The sequence below is a fragment of the Ciconia boyciana genome, chromosome 2, assembly GCF_034638445.1.
Source record: "Ciconia boyciana chromosome 2, ASM3463844v1, whole genome shotgun sequence".
NCBI lineage: Eukaryota > Metazoa > Chordata > Aves > Ciconiiformes > Ciconiidae > Ciconia > Ciconia boyciana.
This window is the reverse complement of record NC_132935.1, coordinates 94,270,398-94,292,719: the sequence shown is the minus strand read 5'-3', so window position 1 is coordinate 94,292,719 and position 22,322 is coordinate 94,270,398.

Below are 22,322 nucleotides of genomic sequence, written 5' to 3'. Positions count from 1 at the left end.
TGCAATTGAGAAAGTAGAATCTGTTTTCATCCAGACAAAAAAATTCTAGAAGACTTAGGTGGATCATTCAAACATCAAAACAGAACAATCCAATATAATCATATTGCATTATGCAGTATTGTCTGCTAGTAAATTACTCAACATGGCAAAGTATGTCATTCTGGGAATATAAATAAATAGTTGTAAGATAATAAAATAGTAACTGAAGTACTTGATTGTAGACCGGTGTGATAGGAATCTTTGTGCTCTCATCCCTCCCACAATGATATCAATCTTTCCTAACTAATAGCTTTAAACACTCATGATAAAAGGCATTAATAGCCTAAATTGACACAGTAACTGAGAAGTGTCATCCTTTTAGGCCACTTACACAGGAAGAATAGATGATGACTTTCCAGCTGTGACAAGGTTCATTTCCTTTCTGACAGGAAGTGTTCTTATAGTTAGCTCTGCAGAAACACATGGGAACACATGCTGGCATCAAAGCCTTTCACTGCCAGCACTGCGAATACGAAACTAGGCTCAAGACCTCCCTGACACAGCATATGTTAATGCATACAGGTTGATTACATGTATGTCTTCTTTATGTTACCACTTAAATAAACTGCTTAGGGAGAGAAAAAAGTACTGTACAGTTGAATACTGAATGCTGTGTAGGAGTGCTTCTTTTGTGCTGTGAAAAGGATTTCTAGAGAAAAAGGATTTTTTTTTTAACATGTTGGTATTTCCCCCTCTTGCATTTAATATGCAAAACCCAAACACTCTGATCCTGATTTAATAAAGCAGGCAAATTTTTAACTTAAATGTTTTTTGTGGCATTGAGGGATATTGATCTTTAAGGATATGCTTGATTTGCCTTCCTGAATGTGTGTATATTTACGGAAATCCTGGTTTAGGATCTATGTTCAGAAGACACCTATGTAAAGGTATACATATTGCAAAGACAAGGACAGCTTATGACCCTGGCTCATTAACTGAGAAGGATGCCTTTGCTAGTTCAGATGGATGTGAACTTCAACCAGTTCATAATTTTTTGTTCCATACTGGTACTCCATGGCCAGGAAAGAATGGGAATGTCTGCTCAAAACTTTTTAAATCAACTTGCACATATTGGCATATTTCAAGATTTTTAATATAATAGATTGTTGTTTGTCCACCTTGGCTACATTCCCTTCCATTTTCTCGAAAGCTTCCTGCTTCAGTTTTCTGTTTTAGTGTTGAACCTCTACCAAAGGCCTAGCCTCTCTGTGACTGATGCTCTGGGGTTCTTTCTGTCTTGGTCAAGTGATTTGTTTACACAGACTTTGTGTTGCCATGGTTATATTAAGTCGATCAGTCTGCCAAAAAAGGCACTTGCATTAGAAATTCTGAATTTACACAGAAGAACGTACTTTGTATCACTGTCTGCCTGAACTGTTGGATCTGTTCCATCTTGTTGGTATTTAAAAAGTGAAGCCTTTCTCCTTTTTTGTGAACTGAGCATTTTACAGGATTAGAAAATAAGTTTAACTGAATGAATGGGATGGGAACGTGGTATGTTGCGTTAATGGCATCTGAAACCTGCTACTTGATCTGCACAGTGAGTTGGTGGACAGGACAGTGGGGAGCCAATTAGCTGCTTGTGATAATATTTAAATAGATCAGCTTGTGGAGAGCTCATCCTTTTGGACCTGGCAGCATAGAGAGTAGGGAATATCCACCTTTGTCCACACTAGCGAAATTAACTTTTCAGCAAGTTGAAGAAATTAAATACTCTTGAAGTGGTTTGGCAGGAGTGCGGTGCTCCGACACTTGTGTGACGTGGGTGGTGCTCCATCCTGCAGCGTTGGAGCCACGGCATCAGACACGGCAGCAGAGGAGAGTAGGCAGATGTCTGGCAGGAAACATAGGTGTGAAAGGGGCTGATAGACGTCACATGCTACTGGGACAGATGGCTCTCAGTCTCTGTGGTAGCAAGTATGCCATGTCTTCAAAGACAGCCATTTGCTCTATTAAACATTCTTAGCTTATGTAGAAGGCAACTGACAGGGCTTCAAAAGGTACAAGAAAAAGAGAGTGATACCCAAAGAAGAGTTAACCGACTTCTCCTAGGAGGCTGGCTAGGCAATGCAGCCAGGCACTATTGGTGACGTTCAGGTGCATAAGTAGACAACTGACCAAAAACATGCAAAATAAATTTAACTTCTGCAAAAAATGAACAAAATAAGTCACTGTCTAGAAAAAGGATTGCAAATCCAGAACTGTCTCCTATTCCTTGTTCTGCAGCTGACCTGCTATGTAACCTACAGCGAACACATTTAATGAGTTTTAGGAAGCTGCTTATTACCTATGAAAATGTAATTTACTATCTAGATATCAAGCCATTGACAACTGGTCCTAAAAATGTCATCAGCCTCTTCCAGTTTGCTTCCCCATTGACAACTGGGGGTAAACATAAAAAAAAAAAAAGCTTTGATTTCCACATCATGCTGACTATGCAGTGATCACGCAATGTGATATCCCTTGTATTAATTCTTAAAAGATAACACTAACAATACACTAACACAAAAACACTAACACAAAAAACCACTAACAATAAAACTGGAGCTGGAGAGTTACTTGTAACAACATTGGTGTGAAATGCTGTCTTGAGGAGAATTATTACTATACCAGGGTTGGTGTTAGGACTTAGATTCTTAAAATATGTTCGCTTTTCATTATTTTTTAACTCAAATGTATTTATTTATTTGGTTTGTGTTTTTATTTTTGGCTGCAAAAATGAAAATAGGTTTGCCTATTTGGGGGTTGGACCAAATGACCTCCAGAGAGTCCATTCAACCTTCACCATTCTGTGATTCTGTTTAATTTTTTTTTTTTTGGCAGTTGTTTCTTTCTGGTTAGGTTTGTTTCAGGTTCTCCACTGTAAGGCTAATATTTCAGAATTTTAGTACATCAGAAAAATATGAAGATAAATATTGTAAATTAGAAATTGTCAGTGGGATTGTAAATTAAGGGGGAGGGTAGTCCTTTAAGAAAGTACCTCTGAGTGTTTTTTTTATTGGAAGTCGTTGTTTTCCTTTGTATTGGTGACCTAAATGTTGTTCTTGCTGTCTTTACAGAAAATTCTTTGTCTGTTTTCTTCATTAAGTTAAAATGACTTTCGCTTAATGTCATTTCCTTTTGCTTCTTGAAATTTTCCTGTCCTGCTACATTTCCTCTTTCTGAGGGATTTTGTTTGTTTTTAACTGGTGACATAGAGTACACTGAGAGTTGGCCCTCCAAACTTTGATTCAGAAAAAAAGATCAAAACTAAATTTGGAAATGGTTCTGGCCAGCTTTTCTTGATTAGACTTATGGTGGAAGCCAAATTTAGATGCAGTAGGTCTCCTACTGGTAAAACAGTGTAACCTTTAACTGCCTAGACCATTATCTAAGATCATGCTTCATTAGCAACAAGATCATGTGAAAGATGAGCTGTGGCTTTGAGGATGTGCTGTAAATGGTAATCCACTGATACTCTTTTGAATTTCCCCCACACACTTTGTGTTCCCATAGAAGATACTACATCCTTCATATTTGCTTTCCGTTTCCTGGTAGGCGAGAAGCCTTTCAAATGTTAGATCTGCCCTTATGCCTCCATTGATGCAAGCTCTCTGCCGTGGCACTTCTGAACGCACACTAGTGAGAGGCCCTACAAATGTTGACTCTGTTCATATAGTTGGTAAGTGTAAATAATCCCTCTGTCAGACAAATTCTGTAAATCTATTGGCTTTCAAAACCCCACACTTTAAGGTATGTGCTCCTACCCATTAATAAAAGCCAAGTCAAGCATTTAAATATATTCCTGTTGGGAGTTTGGCTCTATGAAGGCTTTTTTGTTTAAAGGGATTGCTTTCTGTCCCCTCTTTACAGCTCTTTCTGTATATAACTACTGCATAGACTGTGCTGGAAGATGTATGGGACACTTATGTGATAAATACAAAAATATCCGGTAGAAGGAGGTGATAGTATCTGTGTGTCTGTGTGAAGGGGTACTGGGACAAATGGTAGTGACCTGTATGAAAACAAAAATGTGTTCATTCACTAACTGTATGTCTTAATTTGCTATATTAGGTGCACCATGCCGCTTTTTCACACTGATTTTGCCTGCAGCTTTGCTAGTAGTGTTTTGATTCCACCCTCCCGCCCCCGCCGACTGAGGAAATGATCACATTTCTGACAGTGCTAACACATTTCATTTTGCAGTGTTGGCAGAGTGCATCATGTGATGAGTGGGAGCATTAGCTAGTCCTAGTAAAGCTGAAGTACATGTTGAAAGTATGTACTTAGCAACCTTAGACGCTGTTTAAATGTTAAATTCATGTGTGTTTAAACTCTTGTACGCTAAATGATGTACTGTTTGCTTTGGGTTTTTTTGAACTCAAAAGGTTTAAACTAAGATAAGCTAATGTCCACAAGTCAGTTGAAGTATGCAGTGGTTGGTGGAGGGATGGCTTGATTAGTTTTGGTTTGTTACTTATGTGGGGGAAAGCTCTGTTTCTTTATCTGTCATAATAAAGGTAATTCTGATTACAAAACTAGTGTTCCTTTTGGAGAGTCTTTTGATGCCAGAATTAAAATCTGGAAATGCATCTCTCAAAAGTGATAAGATACCTTGAGCTTAAAGTAAGTTCCTTCTTCACCAAGAGCTTTTCAGTATTTGGTAATGGAATAACAGGGAAAAAGGCTTTTTCCTGATTTTTGTGGCAGCTGTGTAAAAATGCAGAACTGTAAACATTACCCAAATGTTGTAACAAAAAATGAAGGAAATTGATGTAATGGAATAGTCACTTACTGGCCTCGTTACAAAGACAGATACTTGTTTGCAGATATTTACTTTCTGGGAAGTATCGTGTATGTACTAGTACATGAGCAGGAGAAAATAGTGATTGGAAAATTTGAGGGGAACGGTAGTGGTGAACTCCAAACTATAGAGTGGAACATGGGTAACCTATTACTCTTTATGCATTACTGTAGTAGGCACAAGAAATCCAGTTTCCTCTCTTATCTGATAAGCTTTAGTTATAGGATACAGCTAAGCATGACAGGGGACTGTCACTAAATCCTGTATTACTAAAAATCTATTTTTTTAATAAACCATTCTGTAATACCTGTCATAGTATTTTGTCTCTTTTCACAGTATTACTTTACAAGCATACACTTTTTCATTTCTTTGTAATAAGTCAGCCCTACTTACAGTGATCAAAGATTTTTGTTGCTTGCAAATTAACAATGTGCCTCCTTCCACCAGCCTACTTTGCTCTGTTAGATGCACATTAGCCATCATAATATAAACATTTGCATGCTTAACTTTTGCTGTGAAACTAGGTCCATTTGAAATTAATAGAATTGTTCTTTAATAAGTTAAAAACTTATTATATGAGTCTGAGATGAGGAAGTGAATGTTTTAACCAGTGTCTGTAAGAGTAAACAATAACACTGTCTGAAAGTATTCTTTTCTTGTATGTAAAAATCTATACTTACAAAATATTTAGCTCTAGTCTGCATAGTGGTAACTGCAAATGCCTGCATAGTGTTCCGGACCTAAATAGTTTGGATGTTTGAAATTGCCAGTTGTGAAACAGTTTGCCTGAACTAGGTAAATAAAATTAAGGGTTTTTTTCTTAAGTAATCTATTTCAGGTCTGTAATAGTCTTAAGATTTTTAAGCACACTAGAATATAACACCCTCTATTTCTGAAATTGTATCAAAAATATAACAAAATGTAGGAACACAAAAGAAGAAAAAAAGAAAGAAAAAAACCCCCAAACAAACCCAACCCTTTTCCAGTCCCCAAGCATATACTTTACACCCACATAGAACCCATTGACTGATTCAGTGGGCTGTATCAAAAGTGAGGTGTAAAAGGGTAGAAATCACACATGAGCATGCAGATCTGAGTGTAAGCAAGACTAAGGATGGCATAACTGCAGTGACGAAATACACAGAAAAGTATAATCTCTAAACTTTTGCAGTATTCTGATTTAGTTTGTGAATTAATATATATTGTTTGCTGATATTCAATTAGAAAAGAGTTTCATTATTCAAGCTCTCACCTGTTAAGATTATTTGTGCTTCGAGTTTACCAGAGACATTGAATGAAAAACAAGATAGTGAAATCTGCAGTGGCAACTGCTCGTCAAAGTTCAGGATTACAATGAAATTTAATTTTAAAGTGCATCTCTGTGTATATTGATATACATACACACACATAAATATATATACATAATGAACTCAAGACTTAAAATGTGTATGTAACTGGGCTGTTTACAACATGTAGAGTCCCTTTAAGGCTTTTGTCATATCAAGAGCTCAGAGCTATATAGAAAAAGAGATGTAAATTTGCTTGAGATCTGCCTTGCTTAGTGACTGTGGAGAGTCAGATGACTGCTTCTGAGGCACAGAGTCTGACAAGTTCACATTTTTGGTAGTTTTGCTGTCAAAGACTACAAGAGGATTTCGTGAAAATTGCGTGTTCCTGATGATGATACAGATAGGGATTTAAAGAGTTCTGTGCTGCTTTAATAAGAATGTATAGGAAAATATTTCATGTTTTGTGTAAATCTTAGCTTGAAACCCCAAGTTTTTCTATGCCTGTGTAGTAAAATATTTTCTCACATGCCAGGTCAACCAATTATGTTTTTTGTTAGGTGTGAGGGGAAAGGAGGGTTAAGGTATACTTATCTGATTAAGCATACTTTTAAGAAAGTCCAGTCTTTTACTTGTTGCATTCATATAAGTAACACCACCACCTAAGTACCCCAACCCTGAATATAGAAAACCCGTAAATATTTGCAGCACTAACCAAGACGTTTTTAAACTGGTATGATGTATACATTACTGAGTCTAAGAATTAATTTTAGCCAATTTAGTAGGTTGTTTAATCTGACCTGTCTGTGGATCCCCTTCTGTACTCGAGAGAATGATGGGCATTCCCACAAGACATCTTAATTTCATATGAGACAGTACTTAAATGTGTGGGCTAATTTGCCCCTGTTAGGGTTACTTGCTGCCTGCCTACAGTTAACTTTACAGAGGAAATCTAGGAGATAATACACCTGTTGGCTAACATTATGTGGGATGAATCCTACTGTAGGTGATGGTTTTAATTTTCCTAGCTCATAGGGCTGCAAATAGTTGTTGCCAAAATAAACAGATCCTCAATATGAGTTTAAGGGAAACCTTAAATTGAGAGAAGCTTACATTACAAATTGGTAAGTTTTGAAATCTGATTGTTTGATGTTAGGTAACAAGTGCTGAGACTAACCCACAAGTCTCAGTCTGGGTTCTCTTACAGCCTGTATACAGTTGTATTCTAGGTTGGCCTTGTTCAGAAGTGCCAAAACCCAAAGGTTTAGATCCTATATTTGGTATTCCCTGAGTCTGAAAGAACTGAGGTTTTGATTAGGACCAGATGATAATTCCACTGTCTTAGGGCAGGATTTAGACCCATAGTAAGTATGTAGCAGACCTCACATTTTAATACAGAATGAATCCTTGACTGTATTTGTGTTATGGTTAAGCTCTTTATTTGGAGGTATATCCCTTTGTCATAATGCAAAATAGGTAGAATGAAATGACAAATGCAAGGTCAAAACTTTTGAGTATATTCAGACTGGTTTGCAGCTTTCACTACGTTGAGCTGGAATCACATGCAGATTCACATGCACATGCAAATGTGTGCATCTATGGTGTGTGTGTCTGCATGCTGGTGCAGTTGTATCCTAAGGATGTAAATGCATAAAAAATAAACTGGGACACATGCTTGTAAGATTCTTAATGTCTGCACAGAGGTTTTATTTTCAAAGAACAGATATATCCACAGGTGCACAACTGACACTAAAATAGAAATATTGTTGAAAACATGGTGCAAACTCCACTAACTTACTCCAGTGGTAGGAAAAAAAAATGTGTTCTGGTCTAGCCCTGCCACTGGACAGAGCCATGAGATCTTGCTAGGGATGACTTATCCCTTGATCTACTGTTTGGCTATTTTGGATTTGTGAACACTCCAGCTAGAGACTGACTGCCTGTGTTTGTGCAGTGCTCACTGCTACTGATGGTACTAATGACTGATACATTTTTAATTTTTTTCCAGCATTCAGAGGAAGCGCTTGGACCTTCACATATGCCGACATCACACTGGTGAGGCATTTGGCTGTAGTTTTTGCTGTTATTCTTCCCCTGACAAACAACTTATCTGAAAACACATTAAGAAATATCACCTGGGTTCAGGAACCTCATTAACCGGTTCCCAGCCCACCTTTGCCCTCAAATCACTTCCTGTGGAACATTAGGTTCTTCACGCTTAAACTTCCACCAGAGCATCCCGGCAAATAAAGAAGCTGTTGGTATTGTCAGACTTCTTTGCTGAAAGCCAGGGGTTATCTGGAAGAAGAGAAGAAATGGTCCTTTTGTGGCAATTAGAAGCACTTAGGATGGTCTTCCCAGAAAGCTTTGTGTGCGTTATTGTACAGGTGGTAACTCCAGTGTGCTGAGAGGAGCATGGAGATTTGTGTTGCACAAAGAGTGGACATGTTGATTTTTGTTCTGATTACCTCTTGCTGATATATTCTGCTTACTTACAAATGAGGAGTTTGACATTTCAAGGCAGAATCTGTTGAAATGTACTAAGGCTGATAGTGAACCCTACAGGTGGTTTCTATACTACATCTCTCATTTTTAATACAGGTCTTTATATAAAACACTAAATAATTCAAGAAAATCTACTGATGGCATAGCACTCATGGTAAAAAAAATTCAATAAATTTATTCATGGTTATTTTTTATAGCAGAATGTGTCTATTATCATAAGCTAATCCAATGTTGAAGTAAAAATATGAACTATTGAAATATGACATCAAATAAACTTGACTTAAAAATTCAGTGATTAAATACATCTGTACCTTATTTAGCCAAATAGAAATTGCTCACTTAAAAAAAATATTAAATTAGAAGAATGGAATACTTTCTTATTTTAGGCTGTTAGAGGACTGGTTTTACTCTAAGACTCCACATTTATTCTTTGAGTATGGTGGTTTTGTAGAGTGTGTTATTAGCTATGAATGTTACTCAGGAAGTGTAACTCTTGCTAAAAGTAAAAAAATCTAATATCACAACTTCTTACCAGACAGAAGCAAATAGTGACTGAAGCGTGCCTACACTGTTCTCTTAAACACAATTGTAAAGAGCATACTACTTCAACAGGATAAAAGTTTCCCTTGTGGTTTTAGATTTCTTGATTTACAGGAAAATGTTAGTAAAAGAGTTACGTGGAGAGTAGCTACCGGCAAATTGCAAGTAGAATCTTTATTAAAGAGTTAGAGAAACTTTTTTCAGGGAAGAAAATACTTCTACTGTTAGAAACTGATGAGCGTCACAGACCTCATCTTCCTGTTGTACAGTTGGAACAGAAAAGGTTGGAAATGCATACCAAACATAAACACTTGGTTCCTCTTCATCTGGAAGTATAATAGTTGGACACTTGCAACTGAGCACATACATAATTACTAATGGGAAATATTTTCTTTCCTTAATACAATTTACATTGCAGCTTTTTAACTTGTTTGTACAACAGTTTGATGGTTCTTTAACTTGAAATTGCTTGAATAGCAAGTACTCATTTATGACAACAGCACTACTTTACTCTGAGGGATTCCAGCAGCTTTTCACTAACTTTGCATTGGGGAAATATTTTGATCCTTGTTGATGTTAGGCCCAGAGGACGTTGACTTAACATGTTGGTTGTTTAATAGCATTTAGCAGTAGCAAAAGATGTGAACTGCAGAGGGGATGTAGATATGTGGAATTTAATTAACCAAACTGGAATTCAGCCAAAACTCAGATCAACAGTTCCAATCTTGCAAAAAGCCCAAGGGGACTTCTAATAGTTGGTAAGTGAACTGAGCTTTCATTTTGATGTCACCTTGACAACTGTGGTGTAAGCAATCTAGTACCTACTATTTTATGGAATTTATTCAGTAATGTTGTAAAGGATGGTCTATACCACTTATTAAATTACTAGTAATTACTAGAGATTACTTCTGGCAGCATTCTATCCTGTTTTTCACATCTTTCATACAAGCACCAAGCTCAGCCTTAGCATTGAGAACAGGCAAGAGTAGAGCTTGGAGTAGCAGAGCTGCAGGCATAGCATGGTGCAGTTGCATGCCCACTAGAATTTTTAATGTGCTGGGGGTTTTTTTCCCCATTTTTTTCCCCACTGTTGTTAGTGCAGGCTGTATAATAGGCTTGATAAGTTAATTAGGAATGGGATCTTGAATATAAAGTAAGTGCTTTATTTCTTTTTTATATATTTATTAGGCTATTGTAAGAGGGCAGAAATATTCAGCATTAGCTAGTTTACTGAAAAGACTGACTGCCGATAGCAGTTTTTGTACGTATAAGGTATGATTTATAGAGCCAAATTCTAATCTGTTCTTTATACTAGCCTCAGGCAGTACAGTTACTCTGCAGTAAAGTGAAGGATTTTGGTATGTCCTTGTAAGTGATCTTTCAATATGAGTATGACACAGTCTATCAGAAATACTTCCTTGCTCTCTAGAAAAAGAACAAAATGTATATACAGAAAGTAATAATCTTGACCTATTTCTTGTTTGTTGTGTAAGACATCTTGGAATGCTAGCCTTTTATCAAAAGTCCACACACCCTGGTCATTCAGGAGTACCTATTAATGGAAGACTATAAAACTGTCATTTATTAATATAAAATATTTTAATTATAGTTAGATCAGTAAAGAATTAGTTTCTAGTTCAACTGTCATGTATATTACAAGTCTTCAGAGTCTTCTTCTGGCTCCAAGCACAATTTTTCTAGGAATATCTGTGTTAGTATGCTTTGTTTTCTTTCTGTGTAAACCAGTAAGCATAAGTGATACATGTGTGGTTTTTTAAGTGTCAATTTAGGTGAGTCCGAGGGGAAATTGAGGTAAGTTTTCTGTGTGACTGTTATAAAGGCATTAAATGAACTGTGTTTCCTCTTGAATACACTGTCCCTGAACAGTGCATTGCCTTTCCTTCTTACTTCCCTTTGCTGTCAGGAAAGATGTTTCATAGAGCAGTATTTCCACAAAGTGCAGCCTTAGCATGGGTTAGGAGCTGTATCAGAGTTGACAAAGGACTCTTTGTCATGTTATATTTGGGCAAAGGTTCTACTGCTATAAATAATGCATGTTTTAATTGGAAACTGCAAATGGAAATATCAGTCTCTACAGGCTTGTTGATTTCAATATAATGTGTTAGGGGCAGATTCTGATTACATGCTGAACACACAACACATTCACCAAATTTGTGGTTGGTTGTTTTTATTAGTATCACTTGCATTAGGGAGTTCCTTCTTATAAATTAAGACAAATGTCATATCTAGTTAATCATCTAGGAATTTCTATCACCATATATTCTGAAAGTTACCTAAAACACTATTACAAGACTGGGTACCCACTGATGTCAAGAGTTTAAGATTCCATTTCCCTTGGTTAGAATTAATAGGATCGGGCACTATACCTATTGAAAGTAAATTTAACTATTAGTAGGAGATGAGTTTAAAAGCAGATAATAAACATACTCATTTCTTGCCAGATTTCCCTGGGATTAGTCACACTGTGCCTGATGTTAGCCACAGGTTTAGGCTTGTATGCACAATTACTGTGGCTAAGCTGATACCTTGCTAAGTCATGAAGCTGAAACACTAATTGCATCTAAGAGGATGAGCACAACTTTTTGTACTGTTTTAATTAAATTGGTTTAAAACTACACCTTAAGGCCTCTTCTAAACATAACATCCTACCAACTTCAGTAAAGGTTTCCCAACAGTTACCTGAGTGGTGCATAAGTGTGTGAATACAAATCTGTGTGAAGGCTATTAGTTTGCTTTGGGCTGATTGATTTTTGCTTTAATTTGGATTGTTTCTATTCATTCACCAGTCTTGTTTTAAACTCATTTAACAGTGTCAAGATGAATTTTGCACATTTTTTTTAGTAGTTTATAGATACTAAAATAGTAAATGAGCCCCCCCCCAAACTTGCAGAACTGTAGGAAAAAGGGGAAACAGGTTAGGGTGGCCCAATGTCATTTTATTGTTGTCTAGTTTGGGCACCCTAATCTCCTGCTGTTTGTGGGCAAGCCTGAGCAACATATACCTAGAATGCTTCTAAGAAGTAGAATTTAGGATTAAAATAGGTTTTAAATGTGTAGAGCTCCTAAGCGATGTGGAATCCTTCCAGAAGTGACTGAAGGCTGATTTCAGAAAATGCTGTAGAAACACCAGACCCCAAGCTTTGAGTGCCTAGAGCAACCCAGTGTCCCAGCATGGGTATGTATTGAGCTACAGGTGAGCTGGGTGCAGAGTCCAATCCAGAAGATGCTGACATTGAGCAGGGAGCCTTCAAGTCAAGAGGCAAGGCTGAATGTAGGATTGAGTTTTACACCTAATCTTCAGACTTGGGTACCTCCGTCTGGTCATGATTCACTCATGAACTCTTACGTCCTTGTTTGACGGCTGGAGTTTGCTTTGACAAAACACAACCAGGGAAAGTCTGGGGCCCCTACTTTTATTTGCCTGTGTGTAGATATCACATGGCGGTTCAGATCGCTCCTTTGCACAGGAGGACAGGGTTTCATATTCTGTGTTTCCCAAGAAAGTGCAGAAGGGTAAAACCTTTTGGAAATGAGGTTTATCAAGTGCTCTTATGAAAGAGTTGTTTATGCATGAGGAGACCAGGCTTCTAATTTCTATTCCAGAGAATATTTAAATCTTCTGTATTAAGTGGAACAGGGATTAGGTCTCATCATTCCGTGTAGCATGTCTTAAATGCTATGTTATATAGACATTCTCTGTGTTTTCTGTTGGCTAATCATTACTAAATTAGTCTATGTGCATAGCAATGGTTTCAGATGTTCTTCTAGCTTTATGGTCAGGGCCCTTTCTTTAGGGGTGTTGGGGATATCATCACGCAGAAGAAGTTTTTTGAATTTTTCCTTCACTGAGGTTAAAAGCAAGTCAAGGACAGAAGTTAAGCAGGGAAAAATACTTCTGTCTCATGCATCAGTCTTTTCAAATATACCTGTCCTTTTTAGGACAGTAGTAAAAATAGAGAAGAAAGGTAACTTCCTTCCCTTTTTCCCCTAGAAGATTTTTCTTGAAAACAAATTCAGGATAGCTAATAAAACTTAAAAGGTGGAAGGAGAAGTCTGACTCGAATGGAATTGCTCAAACCTGATTTTTGTTGGAGGACCAATAGTTAAAGCATTAACCATATGTTCTGCAAGGTAGTGCATTGTATTAGTATGTTATTCTTTTCTTGATCATAACTAAACAGGACTTAGTGATATATATGATGTACGTTCTTGGATTGCATTGCTTGAAAGCATCTTGAATAATTTTATTGAAAACCAAAATCAATGTTTTTAACTTGACATTCCTCTTTTCAAAGGTCATTCTGCATATAACAGGAAATGTAAAAGGCCAACAGAAATAAATGGGCTACAAACGCAACAGCAGTGTCGGCAGAAAATATCTCAAACATTTATGGATTATGTTTCCTCATTTACAGTGTATTGATTATTTTCACAATAAGCAGCTGCCTCTGGACTCTTGGATTCAGAAAACATGTGCCAAGAGATGGCATGTGAAGATGAACCAACAGACATGGCGTAGGTGAAAGTTCCATGCCGTAAATGGATATTCAGCGTTCTTTTGGGTCATTGCCTTGATAACTCCACACCCAGTGAGTAATACTGTCATACAGCAGTGACAAGCCACTATCGCCCAGGGAGGAGGAAGGTCATTTTGTGTTCCTAACTAGGCAGATTCAAAGGTATGCCCATAAGCTGTTGCTGAAGGTGCTGACTGCATCCAGTTAGTGTTAATTGATTCTGGTCTGAATTGTACTGATTAATAGCTGTTAGCAAGAGCAGAGGAATTTTCCTCTTTATAGGTGGGGCTCAGAGCCTTGTTGATTCAAGTCTTGCTGGAGAACAGAGTGTGCTGCTGTAATTATTAGTAATTCTTATCCCTGGGGAAAGGAATCTGTAGCACTCCTCTTTTGTGTCATGAGGAGTACTTTGGCCAGAATTTTATTCCTCTTGCCAGTATGGGTTGGCAAGAAATCATGGCTCTTTGTCCCGTCTGTCTCCGCATTGGCCCTGCCACTGGAGTTATGTGCACTAGCAGCTCTTGTCCAGAATGAGATTGCTCAGGGGGTCGTTCCCAGATTTTTGCTACTGACACACTTGCTGGATCAAGTGACACACAGCATCTCTCTTTGGCTCCTAGTTTTTAGGGGTGGGTGTGTCCAGTGTTAGTGTTACAGGATTAGAAAATGCCATGCAATGGTAAATAGCTGCATTATGTTTATTGTAGTTATGCTTTGTTCCTACGCAAATACAAGGAAAAAACAGCCTAATATAATCTTTTTACATACTCAGAAAGCATCACTTCCTCAGCATTAGTTGGTGCAACTAGCTCAAGGCGTTTGATTGTTGTCTGAATTTCGGAAATGATGTCTTGGTGATTGGAATGTCTTTTTTTCACTTGCCAGCTGCTGCGTGGAGCTGCAGCAGTTCCATTTTCATGTGGCAGCTTTAATTTCTGTTTCCTTAACAGAAAGTGAGCAATGCAGCACACCTTTCACAGGATGCAATTAAACCTGCCTTAGTCACTGCTGGAGGAACAGGCAGAAACAGGCCATTTAATAGAAACTGTCTCTAATAAAACTGAGACAAACATGTCCTGTTTAAAGATTTGGGGAAATCTCTCCAGGCAAAAAACCTACTTCCTAAGGATGGACTTTGCATGGCCTTCCTTCTATTGTACTTTCCTTCCTGTAAATGACAGATATGCTTAAATGCTGGTACCAGTCATGTTATTGAGAGTGAAGCTAGGATGTCGTGCGTCATGTCTGCAGCCAATGGCTTTACTCCCCACCCTGCTAAAAGGGGTCATGCTGGCTGCTACTGAATCATCCCAGCCTGATCTTGTATTAATTTCGAACTGTCCTGGAGCCAGATGTGTGATTGATCTTTCCAAACTTTAGTAGCCTAAGAAGTCATCCATTCTGTCTAAAATCAGGCACTTGGATTCCTTCTAGAGCCAATGGAGACAGTATTTCTTTCCTGGGAGTAATTAATCCCACCCTGATTGGGGGTGGTGGGATAGCAAGGTGGTTGCTTCCTAGATGTAGCCACAGCTGGCACCTCTGCTCTCTGCAAACCTGACGTTGTGACAGGATCTGCTGAGGGATCACTTTCCAGGTTAGATTTTTCAGTAAAATGAAATGCTGTCAATACTCAGGCTGGTTTTGAAAACTCGTTTTTGGGATCTGTCTGAAAATTGCAATGGCATTTAAAAAAGAACAGTCCCTGCAGTCTAGTGCTGAATGTGGAATTCAGATGAGTAAGAAATGCAGTATTGTCCATCACGTTTTTCTCTACTGTGTTTTAGAGAGCTCCTCAGTCTAAGATTGGTGAAAGACCCCTACTATATTTTTCTGAAGAAAAAGTAACTCACCAGTATAGGTTTTAAGGCCAAAACAGATCATCAAATCAACATCTCCCAGATAGCATACAGACTACGTTTAGCTCGGAAGATAAACTATCAATAGCCATAGCACAAAAATGTATTACAATATTGCTTTTGTAATATTCTTGCTTAAGCAGTTCTATGAACAGCAAAACTAATGAAGCCTTGTTTCCAAAGTGTGTGTATGCGTGTCTCACCTCCTCCCATGTGGAGTCTCTGGTGTCTAATGCTGTGGCCAGTTCCTTTGTGGGGAATATGAGATCCTCTCTCTTTTGTCTATTTTCACAAATTATTTAAGGGTTTAGTATTTTAGAAACCCCCTACCCTTCTGTTGGTTAAAATTTGCCACTGGGTTCCAGGATTACTAAGAGGCAGTGGACAGACTCATGTCTATGTAGAGCACAAAGACACGTGTTTTATTTTCATAGGAAACTTGGCAATAAATTTAGAGTGAGGGGTGTGGTGATGTGTTAGAGTATTGAGGAATGACTGATTTCAAAGTGTGGTTGGCCCCAAAAAGCACAGAAAGGTGCCTGTGTCAGATCTCCTACCTCGCCTGTTCTCTGTAGTCCATTCCACAGAACTTCTCTGTGCCAGCTCCTGCTAGACAAGAGGTGGCTTGTGTTTTATGAAAATACTATATCATTTAAAACCAAAAAAGAAATGTACTGCTTCTGTTCATAATCTGTCTCAGCAATGTGTCACAGTTAAAATGTTGCTTATTTTATTTCCACATTTGTGTTGTTATTTTTAGCTTTATTTTTTTACTGTTGGTTCTTGCAATGCATTTCTCTGCTAGGTTAGACAACCCTCTGAGACCAGCTGTTTTTCAACATGAAGGTGTGTGTGTGCTGTAATTGGATCATTCTTGATTTCATTTTTGATAAATGAAGCACATTGAACTCTTTAGGCCCCTATGGTAGGGCGTTTTCTTTAGTCTTCATATTACTCTGGCTCTTCACTCTGTAACTGCAATCAGTGTGGTCAAAAAAACAATTTATAAATTACTTGTCAGATTCTGTCTATAGTATGCTTTCTGGCTGGCACAGAACCTGCAGAAAGAGAGCAATATCCTGTTTCCTATCTGCTTTGCACAATAAAAACATGATAATGTAAGGATGGCAACATCACTGTTTGGTTTTTTTTTTCTTTTTTTTTTTTCCAGTGTGGCTGTGAAGATACTAGTACAGTACAAGCTGTAAAACCACCTAATTTATGAAGTTGCATTTTTATAATATTTATCTTTAGTTTTCCTTTTACAACTCTTGCATTCATTAGCAAGTATTTGTCGAACCATGCTGTTCCTTTGAGATCCTCAAATGCCCTGCTCAAAGCCAGGCAGTGTGTGCTTTCATGAAGACATTGGCCTATCACAACATGTTTCCATTTTCCTCTCTATGAAGATCAATTTAAATTTATTATTGCCAGCTGTTTCTTTCTATGGTGTATTTTTTCTCATGTGATTAGCAATCCTGATTAATTCAACTCTTTGCCCTGCACAGGGAAAGCATCGGGGCTGTTCCGTTAATGTTAACTTGTCTGGCAAACTAGCGTCACAAAAGATTTAAAACCGTAAGCAGAAAGAGCATGGGTTTGATGAGATTTTGCTCTTTTAAAAATGCCTTCTGAAGTAGTAATTTATTTATTTTTTAATTACAATAATAAACAAATGTGATTAAGTTTACAGTTTGTCTCAGTTTTATCTGGAGTGGTCATCCTATTGTCCTTTTCTTGGGTAAATACTTGCACCAGTTTTGCTTGCCCCTATCTGATGCATGAGAGCGTTGTCTCATTCACTGTTGAACCCTCTTGCTCATGGAACAGCGACTGACACAGTGATATGCTTAATCCTTAGTCTCTGAGGATGATCAATAGATTCAAGTTAACCATTTCACCTTATGGCTAAACATTAATTATGCAGAGTGTAGTAGTGTCCTATTTTAGAAACATTTTAACCTTATGCATTCAGTGGTTAAGTGCTGGCAAGTCATTTTTTCCTGTGCTGCTGCAGAGCAAAGTTAAACTTAGCTGGCTGCAACTGTGCTTCTAGCTGGGTGACGAGTTGTATGGGGTTAAGATGATGCTACTGACAAAATGGATGGGTTGAAAATCAGATTCTTTTGTTGTTGCAAAACAGCCAGGCTAGAATGAAATGGCAGTGGTTCAAGCGCATGCTAGACAGACCATATGTTCCTTACAGTGAAATGAAGTGGTGTTGTATATCTGTATTGCTAAGCATAAGGACAACTGCTGGCAGGAGTCCTACATAGAAGAAATGTACTTCCTCTAGCCTTTAAAAGTCATTTAGGAGTGAAGCCACTGCCTGTTCCTGCCCGTCTCATGCTAGAGCAAGATGTACTAGGAAAATATGCCTGATGTAGAAGAGTGGACATCATTAATATATTTCAACTATATATGCAACTAAGTTCTAAAATGGTCACAGAACTATCACTTCTGAAATACAGGACTGCAAAGGATCTCTTGGGTTGTTGAGTCTCATCCCTCTTCTCCCAAGAATTAAATGAATTCCGATTAATTTATCAAACTCCATTTTGCAAGTTGTCATTTTCCTGCCCCATTGGAAAGCTGCTCCAGAGCTCTGATTGTCTCCTACCTTAAAGTAATTTTCCAATTCTCACCACAAATTCTAGACCTATTTTCTATATTTTGATGTCTCTTTGCATTTGCTCTGAGCACTCTTCTTTCTCTCCCTGGTGCTTCTTTTGAGAATGCTTTTCTAGAGTGTGTGCTCTCTTCTGCAGGGCTTGTAAGCAGCCGGAAGCAACAGGACCGCTTCTCTGTGATGTCTGGTAAACCAGTGTTTTGGGCGAGACTTCCTTTATGAACTGTGCTTGACACCTTAAAAATGATAAGTTCAAGAAAAGCCCAGTCTTAAGAACATGTTTACATTAGTTTAAAACACATTACTCTGGATTGGAACCATGTGGTTTCCCTCTAGGGTTCTCAGGGTATTTTTTTAGATTATCACTGTAATGGTGAGGGGAAAATAACAATGGGAACGGTCAAGTCAAAAATTGTGGATCCGCAAGAGATCTTCAGTGAAGAAGAAATGAGGGACTTGTCACTGAGGACGTATTGTGTCAGCCTGTGGACTTTTGTGGACTCTTGGCTGAGCAAAAATGCAGGGACCAGGCCTAAGACAGCTACTTGTAACCTTATACAAGTTTAGATGCCAGCAAGTGGTGGCTGATTTGTCACTTCTCTAAAACTAAAAGGTCTGCGCTAGAACATTGCTGGTAGTGGAGGGATAGGGGTGCAGTGTCAGAAATATGAATATAACTGTTGAGTAAGCTGTCTGAGTGCAGTGTAATTTCTGGAGGAAATTCTGGCTGTAAGGTGCATCGTCTGTGTCCCAAACTGTTCCCAGGTGAAACGCTGTCTGCCTGTGTTGCTGGACATTGAAAACTTGCTCTAGAAGGTGGAAACTGGCCCCTGTTGTTTTACTTGAATGTTACTATTGAAACTAATGAGAGCTTAATTTTAGTCTACCCTTAAAATTGTATTTTACTTTTTTCCAATTCAAGTCACTTAAAATCTAACTCTACAATTTTGTGTTCGACCTGGGGTATGAGTATCTCAGGTCTTGTCCAGATTGTGTAAGGCAGGTGAGGTGAGGTAATATGCACTAGCAGAAATCAAGGTGAAAAACATTCCCTGTATCTTCTCTAGGCAAGGGATTCTTCAACGCGTTAACTAAGGCTGATGCTTCTTCAACGTTTCTTCTTACTGTAGAGTGAACAGCAAACATCTGGCTCTCATCCGAGAGCTCCATGTCTTCGCTGCTGGCTATTTAGGGGTGCCATTAACAGCATTTGAGATTTTTGAGAGAAATACCCAATTGCTTTGTGGCTGGGAGAGGAGTTTGAGATGACGAGTGGAGTTTGAGTAAAAGTGCTGGTTGAAGACGTAGCTGTTGACACCTTAGAGCTGTATAATAGAAATGGCAGTTGTTCCAGCGTGCAAGTGGTGAGTGAGCCAAATCATCCTCAGGTAGATTTGCTGGAAGACTGTGTTTTTTTCCCCTCGTCAAGAAAAAAACCCAAACCTTTTAAAGGCCTATCATTCCAGCTTTACAGTTTGTATGACCTTAACAAGTGACTGTATACACATGAATTGGTAAATCTCCATAGGAGGATAGTTGTATAATCTCACCATTTTCACAAATCCCACTGTCCTTTATGTTCTTTTATGGGGTGCTCTAAATCAGAACAGGGATAAAAACAAATAAGCCCTGCTGTGACTCAGGCATGGGTAAGACAATGACAACACTCAAATGCTGAAGCAAATTGCTCAGACTATGAGAAGTGTAGCTCTACACCCTTCATCACCCACCCCCACCCCCCTATCCCCATACCCTGTCTTTCACCCTCAGGATCTTTCTCTGCTCATTTCAGGTCATGGTATTATTAGCTCTGGTGCTGTGCTCTGCATATTGGGTAGCAGAATGAAGTGCATGTGCATATCAGATAGAAGGTAAATCTCACAGGTTCGCTTTGGCTTTGCTTTCTGACTTACACACTCCTGGGTTTGGTTGTGATGTCATTTGCTAAAAAGCAGAAAGGATTAATCCATTAGCAATAAGTCATTTCCTTCTTTTTTAATTTTCTTTTCATGAAATGCTTTCACACTGTTAGGCTGAGCGTTGGCTCTGCATCGACCCTGCCTGAAATTGTGTGTTGTGTTGGGTGCCATCCAGGAAATCAGAGAACAATTTAAACACCTCTCCATGCAGTGACAACTGAAAAAAATTGGGACCTACTAAGCAAGCCTGGGAAATGTGAGGAGCATGTGGCTTAGTGGTTTCCTCAGTGCTGACAACAAATGTAAGGGACCAGTTTCATCCTAGCACTGTGGGTATGCGTCAGAAGTAGTAGGAAGCCCACAGAATTAGAAGAAATTAATATATACTCCGAACTTTGTCACTGATGAGTCTCCCAAGAGAGTATGAGAAATACAGTGATGCTAGAAGGAGGCTTGGGACTGTGAGAAATGGCATTGTGTTGTGCAGTTTGACTTCCACTGTGTACGTCAGTATGGGTTTTTGAGGTCAGGTCTGCAGCTGGTATAAATCATGACGGTGAAAAGAAATGTTGATGCAAATTTCCCTCGTAATTTTTAATTCATTTTTCTAAATCATAGGGCAACTGCAAAGCAATTTGTCTTCATTAGCATGAGGCAAAAATCCTAAACACTTGGATAATTTAAGTAAAAAACCCAAACCCATCTTCAGATGAAGATGTAATTTAGGTCCAGCTGCAAACCACCCAACCCAATCACCTTAATGGAAAGTAGTTCAGAATTTGAGATCACCAGCACCAAACACTGCAGAAGCATTGGATTTAAAGCCAGGTTGTCTTTTGCTCTTGCACTGGTGTAAATTTGGGTCATATCCAAAGAAATTAGTGGGCTTGCACTGTTTCTGCACCGGTGTAAGTGAAGAGACTGATGGTCTTTACTGGAGTGTCCGGGCCTCTTCTACAGAATCGCAATTCCCTCTCTCATAAGGGATGGTGTCAGGTTAGGATGGTTATTTATAAATTCCTTTACGTGCTGTAAATATAGCTGTGCTGTTTGACATGAACAAAATCCCTTTGGAGAACCACACAGCAGGGAGATCTGTAGCCAGATCTGTGTTGCAGACTTCTCTTGGCACAGCAATATCGGGCCAGGGATAGGAAAAGGTGTGATCTCTGGCTAGGGGAGCCAGGCTAGGAAAATCTCCTAATACAAATGCAGTTACACCGAAGTTACTATTATATAGTTATAGGGTGACTTTCAGAAGGGTTGCCAAATACAGTGGTTCTGCTGCTGTTAAGTTACATCCACACTAGTGATGCTCTGGTGGCTGCATAGGCTGAAATAGTTACTCCAGCAAAAGGTCCTATTATAGATCTTTTAAGACCTGCCTTCTTTAGCACAGCAGTTAATAATTAGCAGGCTTTAGGCAAATGGGGGATCTGAGTTTTTCAGCAAACTGTGGAAGACAGGTTAAAGCTGCCAAAACCAGCCTGTGTGTCATGGCACTTGTGAAGCAGTAATTACAGTCCCCTCTTGCAAGCACAACATGGAAGGAAAATTTGTGTTTTACTCATAAGCCAGTAGGTTTCTTTTTTTTTTTTTTGTGGTGGTTGTTGTCAAGAGTTACCAAAATACGTTATGTATAATACCAAGGGAAGTAGAAATGTTTTGCAAGGATTTAAAAGCATAACACAGTGTTCGGTTTTGAGTGATGAAGGAGAAGCAATACTGCATCTCATCTGGATATAGATGTTTACCCTGCAACCTAACTCCCAGTGTTTTTGGAGCCCATCTGTGAACCCAATCCCAAAACCACGTACCTCCCTGGGAACAGCAGACGCTTCACATCTAACAGAGCTCTTTTCTCCTTCCCCTTCCTTATTTATGGAGCCTTTCTCCTGGTCTGGAAAAAGCACTGGTGATCTTTTGCCTAGTTAAAAATAAATAAGGTTCCAGAAATTAATAATAAGCAGGGCTAATAATAATATTAAATAAGCAAGCTGTTCTCTTAGAGGAAAAAAAGAAAGAAAAATCTAACTTTTTCTAACTATTTGCTTTATTTTAGCAACGTGATTTGCAGTAATGCTTCCAGCACAGAGATTCTTAGAGAGTTATAACTCTTCTGCTCTGTAATTTGTTGCAGTTTTGAACAATCTAGGCACTGATACCAGTGGCAGGGGAAAAGTGGGACAAATTTGTTCTTATGTGTACGCTAGCACTTGCATTA